The following is an 8,390-nucleotide window of genomic DNA, read 5'->3' on the forward strand; positions in this document are numbered from 1 at the left end:
TTGCAGTTCTTGTGGATGTATTTGTTGGTTATTGATGGTCTCCCTTAACACATACCTGTTCCACCCTTTTCAAAAGCCATTCTTATATTTGTTAAAGCAGTTGTCAGACTGATGGAGCTATTTCTATTTAATATGCGTACAAGGCTAGAAGTGTTTATTTGGGGCGAAATTTGATTAGCCTTGGTGGTTTGCTGTGGAACTGAGTTTGACAGCCTACCCTTTTGGGGAATGTACAGTATTTACCGGTTAGAAAACTATTGGTATAGATCTAAGCTATTTTATACTATATCATTGACGTTAATCTTTTATATACATAGTATGAAGTCTTTGGTTACTAGTATTTGGGGTTAGCTGGAGGTTGTTTTCATGGTCGCACCCCTCGGTCCCGCAACTGGAGCTTCTGTATGCGTTGGTACGTATCATCAAAATATTCAGGCCCAAGTAATTACAAAACTGGTTATACATATCATCAAAATTTTATTAAAATTAATTATTATTATTGATAACTCTCAATAATAGTAATTGTTTTCTAAAATGCAAAATTTCATAGAATTTTTGGACATGAGTTGCTTATGTGCAATCTGATCGTGTACATACTCATCTTCATATCAGCTGAAATTCTGCATCCACATCAGCATTTAGAGCTGTAAGCATGAATGCTTTACATAGGTATAGCGCTTCTCATTCGAGTAATAATATTATAAATTGGATATTTACACGGTCAAAGACATTGGAGGTTAGTCTTGGTGCGTGTAAACTAGCTGATGTAGTAGTCGTTACCGTTATGTTCTAATTTGTGCTTCGAAATAAAGTGATGTTTTTGGGAAATCTGAAGAACATAATTTCATTTATAGTTCTTGGTAGACGACCGTGTTTCATGTGTAATAATGTTAAACCTTTATTCTTACCTTGAAGCTATTAGGCTGGAGTCAATAAGACTTAAAATTGTCCACCATTTTTTTTAACTCGACAAGTATAGTCTTCCTGTTCTATTTTCATTCCACATTTATCTGATGTATTTGGTTAAAATAAGAAAATTAAATTGACTTGATAAAAAAGCTTGAAGTTTTTCCTTAATGTACTCCAACTTTTGTTATGTACTCTAGACCGTCTGTTTCTTATATGTTAGTGTTATATGTGGCAGAGATCACGTTTCCAGGTTCAATAAAGTAGGAGGTGTATTTAAGAAGCCCCCGTTGTTTTTTTTCTGTTTGAGTTAGAAGTTTAAGGCAGAGATAAGTATTTCATTGTGTTCTTTTATTCTTTTTGTTCCGAAATACATAAATAATTATATAAAACTCTTAAAATTAGGATCAGAACAAGATATGTAAGGGAGTATGGTCGGCCTAAAACCCTTCTGGATTTAAATAAAACACCAGCTCAAAACTTGGACCCCATGGTTGTTGCTTTATACCCAAATTAACAGTAGTTCACATTGATTTGGATTATATACTATCTATAAAATCTCCTTAGTGCAACAAGAATATAGTGCCTAAAAGTAGGAATCCTTGTTAAGTGTTGGGATAGGCATATGCCAACTTATTAACATATCCTGTTAATAAATCAAAGGTAAATTGGCAGGCGACTTGAATCCAAATAATCCGGATTTGTTGATGAGACTCAACTTAACTTCACCATCTCAAGTCTAGCTAATAAAATTTAGACAAATATATAAGATTGTGAGGCCAAGTTCTTGACAAAGTATAATTACAGAACCAAGCCCCATGTTAACGAAATAGCATAATTTTTGTCCCTTAAATAATGGTTTGGACTTTAAGGAAAGAATGATCAAGTGGGAAATGGAGAAGTGGACTTATGACCATGGAGTGGTTTGAGCACGCCAAGCCTTGGGCCCCACCTTCTCCCCTCCCAACCCCCCCCATTCATGCCCCCTTGCTTTTATCTGTGCTTTTGTTTGCAGTCCATCTCTCTGACTATTCCCCTTTGGAAGTGTGACCTTGCTCCCCATACTTTATTTGTTCCTTTATTTTTGAGAGTATCCCAAAGACCTTTCCAACCCTGTTTTTAGTGGACCTATTCCCTCCTGAAGATTCGGTCCTCAAAAGAGCAGAGACTAAAGACTCCCTGAGTTCCTCCAAAAAAAAATTTAAAATTTATTTAATTCATAAGATGAAATTTTCTTCTCAAAAATAATATTTTAAAAAAATAATTTTTAATAAAATAATTTTTTAAATTTATGATTTTTATATTTTTAGTCGATCATATGAAAATAATCTATTGAAAAATGACTTATATTTAGTTGAGTATCTATTTTTTTTGAAAAAATTATATAAAATATTTATTATATTCTTAATAGATATAATACTATATTTTTTTCCCTTAAATTTTATATAAACAATAATATTATATTTATATTATATTATATTTATATTAATATAAATATAATATCAATATATTATAACATAATATTAGATCATAATAATTTATTATATTAATATAATACTAATATATATTAATATTATATTAATATATATTAATATAATATTAATATATTAATATATATTAATATAATATTGATATTTTAATATAATAAATTTATTAATATAGAAATAAATATAATTATATTTTATTATATTATATTCATATAAATATTATGAATATATCACTATTTAGTATTTCACCTTAACTATGCATTGATATTTTATAAAATTTCAGTCTTGAATGTTAAAACGATATTTTTGGAAAGAAAAAAAGTCATCAATTTTTATTCCGTGAAAAGTTTCAAAATCTACTTTCCCTATGAAAAATATCTTTTTATGAGAAGAACTTTTCCTATCCTTTCTCCTCTTAAAAGTCCAACCAAACAAAAGCTCTACTTCTTAGGAATTCTCTTCCCTGTAAACCAAACATGTCCGAATGAGAAGGTGTAATCTAATTCCATTCAACTCCAAAACAACCTTTTGTGGATAAACCCTTGACAATTCTAGGTAATTGGTAATGGTGGAACATTTATTTATTAGCATCCTTGTTTCCATGATTTTGTTCATCACCCCATATGTCACTAAGATATAATATTTAGCACATGTTTTTTTCTTTTCAATTATTTTTGCCCTTTTGGTAGACCATTGAGTGCTTGTTACGCAGAAACACCGCCTCTATCCTCTCTATTGAAGCAGCACATGATCTTAATATATTCTTACGGTCCATATAACAACAACGACCGGAAACCTAGTAGGGTCATATTATATTATAGTAGGATATTAACCGGCAAGGGTATCATAATTGACTATTGATTGGATAAAAAATGTAAAAAAACTTCCGATATATAATGTATGACATGAGTTGTAATTGGTAGGCTACAAGTGTTTTAGATGGAGATATTATTTGTAATAAAATAGAATATATTTATTTAGGAAAAATTAGAACGAAACATTGAAACAGGCATGGTTGTCATTTTTAGGAACATTAACATCAAAGCCCATCTTTGGCAATAAAAAGTATTCTATCGGCAAGCATTATTTTGTTTATTTTATGAACTTCGGCGCAAATTTTGCCGTTCTTTTTTTTTTTTTTAATCTGTCGAGAAAATGTTAGCTCATATGAATTAAGTAGAAGCCACTATAATTTTTTTTTTTTTTTTCAATTGTAAGTAGTGGGTAAATGCAGCAATTTACTGAATAGATCTATTTAATTTTCACATGGATTTTGGTGATCAATTCATGTTGGAAATGTTTGTTATGTAGTAATTTACAAGATGATGAAATCTTCTGAGCAGTCCCACCAAGACTATTGCCACTATCAATAGCTATAGTTGGATCCACTGGTGGATCCATCAACAGACAATGACCAAATTTAAACTTGGTCTTTAGATGAACAGATTGTGGAAAAGGTGAGAAACAAGAGAAAGGAATAAAAGCCAAAAAGTCCCATTTTCATGTGTTTATGCTCTTGCATATATATATATAATACGAGCATCCGCATATACACGTGGCTGCCACAGATCACTTCGATCGCCACCCAACATTTGATGTCCAGAAAATGGATATGTGGCACAAACAGAGTAGGAGGCGTATGTCATGTTCCAAAGGCTGCTAGACTCCTCTTTAATATAGTAGTATAGATTTAGAGAGATGAGTTCCGAGATTTCTTCTCATCTCATGAAGCTATTCTGTAGAATCTCCGCTATCTGCCTAGCTTTTCCTCCACCCACGCCTGTCCTCAAGGCATTTGTGTGAAGCAACAACATAGAGCTTGATGCCATGTACACTTTCTTCTTTTGGTAAATATAGCACCCGTGCTAAAATAAAAAAAAGTTTCTAATATTATGGAAAAGAGAGAGAGGAAATAGAGTACATTAATTAGAAATAAGGATTTATTTATCCACTCTCATAAATAAAAAATAGATTGGTGATTAAAAAAAACAAAATGATAAGTGAGATAGAAATCCTATGGCAACTTCTTTTTCTGAATAATTTTTTGAATTAAACATGCTGATATATATTATATTTTCCTTTATTTATTTCTATAAAGTATGATCTGAAATTATAAAAATTCAGTTCCTTCTCAATGTTAAGGAACCTAGCTTGGATTGCTTGACAATTTATCTGAATGTATATCACATCAATGTGAGAAAATTCAAAGCAGGAAAGAAAAGGGAAAAAGATAATTAAAGCATAAGCATGCCTGGTGCATGTGATTGAAAAGTTGACTCCCACTCTTGAGAAAAAAACATGAGATAGAGAGGGGACACGGCTAGTGCAAATCGATCAGCCTAATAGTGAATGTTGCAGTTGTGGAAAATGGCAATAGAGCCGTGTACACACTTGCACCTTATCGATATAGCAAGAGAATTTGGATTGTCACATGGAAGGTCAAAAGGATCCCATGGTGGTTTAAGATTCTATTATCTAGTATTACTTTGTATGATGCATAATTTGAAATACTTGGAAACCAAAAACTTATATAAAAAGAAAAATAGTAATGATCGTAGATTAATCATAATAGTCTTGCTAGTGATGAATTGGCCAATGGTCTAATGGCTGCAATCCTTCTCATAGTGGAGGTGGTTCCAAATTGGAAACCTAAGAGGCGTTATCGAAGTACCTAGATCAAGATAATTCTATTGAGTGAATCTTTTCTCTATCTCAAGACTGCAAACAGACTGGCTATCGGTATGTCCATATTTATAATAATTTTTGCTTGATAAATACTGAGAGGATATTGATATGAAGATGATATCATTAGGATTCCTTTTTTTGTCTTTTTGGATTTTTGAGGCTAGTCCCCACCTTACTACCTTATGCCCACCTCAACCTTAGGGCTGACTCCAATCGCATTTAAACCCCTATCTCCTCACTAACTTACTTTAAATGGATATTGGATGCAAATAATAGATTAATAGCATGGTGTATAAATAGAGATAGAAATTAGGTAGTTGAACTTTATGAATCACCAAACTAAGGATATTACTATATAGAAGATAAATTAAGTTAAAGATATTAACATTGTCATATATTTTTTTATAAGCCAGCAAGAGATAAATAAGATTAAATTGGATTATTAACGAAATCAGTTTTCTACATATAAATTCGATAGATTTAGATATAGAAATAGATCTAAGTAGGTATTATTTGCTCCATTTTCATCATTACTTTGTTTTCCTCAAAATTCAAATTAAAAAGGACCAACATGTGGCCCATAATTCAACATAGGAAAGCTAGAGTTAGTCTTGGGAAGGGAAAAAAGAGCATATCACTTTATGCCTCTTGGTTTCAGAGAAAAGATTTTAAATGTAACTTATGATACATACTTATATATACATATACGTATATATATATACATATACATATATGTGCACAAGCACGCGCACACACACACATACATACAGACATAGTATGTATGTATGTATGTATGTATGTATGTATGTATGTATGTATATATATATATGTATATATATATATATATATATATATATATATATATATATATATATATATATATGCATTTATTGTAATTATAACATACAAAATGAATGGCATTAAAATTTCACTAGTATACTAAATATAAGATAGGATTTATAAATTGAAAATCTACTTTATAGGTCATGATCTACACTCATCTTGAAGCATGAGTAAATTTAAAATTTACTAGGTCATAATGATTTGATCAAGTATCATGCTATTAAAATTATCGATTTTGAAACCTAATTAACGATTAGGTTTGGACTATCAAGAATATGGATTTTAATTTTTAGATATTTTTAATATGGTAAATCATGTCCATAAATTTGGATGAATTTGGGTGATATATTATCAATTTAAATGTGGAAGGACCATCTTTGCTCTCCTCTCGAGAGTACAGTAGTATTACTCTCTCTCTCTCTCTCTCTCTCTATATATATATATATATATATATAATAGCCATACCCCATACATGTATTAATCATGGATTCTAAGCAAGCCAAAAAAATTGGCCAAGATTTTAGTTATTGTTTATTTTACATGCTAAACTATGAAATCTTGAAAAAGTTTGTTCTAATTTTTGCAATTTCAATATGCTTTTTTCCTTATTAATAGAGTTTTTCCATAAATTTTCTTCTTTCTTTACTATCAAATGGTAAATATCCTTGACTCCTACCATGATTCGCTAGTTGTATAACAAAAATTGTGCATATTTCAAAATTTCATTGAACTAATTTAAGAAAATTGATCTAACTCCAAAACTTTAAAGTAGTTCCCTAGAAACCATATGCAAGATTGAATAATTTTTCCATATACTTTTGTACACTAGTTGCATGCATTTTATTTTTGATTATTTAATCAAGAGTATAAGGGCGGGCATACCAACATGGTGAGGGTTGAAGGTTGGTGCATTTTGTTGCATTCTGATTGTGCAGCGGAAAATAATTTTTAAAATTTTTTATATACTTTTAACACTTAAAAATGAGACAACCGAAACTCAAACCCTAAGATTACCTTGTAGATTTCAATCAAATAAAACATGCATACATATAAGGTAGAAATTATACCTTTCTGAAGATGATGATCCAGTGCAAGGATGATTTTTAGAAGACACCCACGTAGATATCCTCCAATGATAATTCACACAGGGTTAATCACAGTCCTTCCCAACATGATGTAGTGTTGAAGATAGCTTCACAAGTATCCTGCTGATTTTTCTTCTCAAGGACGAATCGCACCACTGCCTGATTGCCTTCAAAACTCCACTAGAGCTACACAAGAAATCTTTTCTCAAAAGATTTCAACACTCAGATATGATTCAGATATCCAACTCTTGGATAATCTGAATCCTAGGATCAGCAAACACTTTGCCTTTCCTTCCTCTCTTATTTTTTCTCTTTCTATTTTTCCTCTCAATTTTTTATTATCTTTTTTCAGATTTTTTTTCATCTTTTTTTTCTTCAATCCCATGCCTAACCCTTTAGGATTTGCATGCCACAACCAAATGTAGTGCCCACTATTTATAAGAATCCAAGGGGCGGTAAAACACCTATTGGCACTACATTTTCTCACACAGGACCAACTCCTTAGTTCCAACATGAATTAAAACCACCGCGTAAATTAATGTGGCAAGGAAGAGGTTTAGTAGCAGAAGGACTCTTCCTTCCTACATTCAGAAGCCAAGATGCCATCTAATGGTGTGTGGGCATAAGTGGCGTGGGAAGATAAGGCAGGGAGAAGTTAAGAGGAGTAGCCCAGAAGGACTCTTCCTTCTGGCCACCATAAATAAGGGGCATTGGCTATCTTTGGCATAGAGAAAATGGAGTGGAGGTGTTTGGTTCACATGGAACTCTTCCATGTGAAGAGATTAGCCTATCTAGGAAACCAAAATTTGAACCTAATCTAATTAGGCCAAGGCATCAGGGTTAGGATTAGCTTAAATAACTTTGGACTAAACCTGATTGAAAACTTGGGTTAATTCATGTGCTAGCATATCAATTAAATCCATAGAATTTTTAATAAATCTAATTAGATTAAGATCATAGTTAAATCTCTAAGTATGTGATTCATTGGATTTCATATCTAACCAGTAGTAGACTCAGGCTCATGACCAAACTAACCTAATTAGATAGGTCAGCCCAAATACACCAATTAATCAAAATTTTTTTTAATTAATTATTGAATTAGACTCTTTAATTCTTACGAGTCCACAAGTCAAGATTGATGTCTAGCAACATGTCATGACTATCCGAAAAAGATAAAATTTGAGAAAAATATCAAAAATATCCTTCAATCGTAAGTTACCATGCAATTTAATCTTTCGATAACATAACATCTCAGACAGGCCATGGATATAGAAACATGTCAAGTCTAAATACCTATCTAAATATATCTTGATTAGAAAGTGATGACTCAGTTGATGATAAATTAGAAATTCTTTCTAATTATCATCTTACTTTGGTCAAAGAC

The 8,390-nt window shown here is 31.4% G+C and overlaps 1 long non-coding RNA gene across 1 annotated transcript; it reads right to left on the bottom strand.

The window, feature by feature from the left end:
• Positions 1–3,785: 3,785 nt before the first annotated feature.
• On the bottom strand, positions 3,786–7,560 carry LOC140854727 (uncharacterized). The gene is made up of 2 exons (XR_012137901.1): positions 6,989–7,560; positions 3,786–4,258 (listed from the first exon to the last, which is right to left on the bottom strand). It is a non-coding gene; the product is annotated as an uncharacterized lncRNA (long non-coding RNA).
• Positions 7,561–8,390: the final 830 nt, after the last annotated feature.

The sequence above is a fragment of the Elaeis guineensis genome, chromosome 1 (assembly GCF_000442705.2).
Source record: "Elaeis guineensis isolate ETL-2024a chromosome 1, EG11, whole genome shotgun sequence".
In the NCBI taxonomy this organism is placed as follows: Eukaryota; Viridiplantae; Streptophyta; class Magnoliopsida; order Arecales; family Arecaceae; genus Elaeis; species Elaeis guineensis.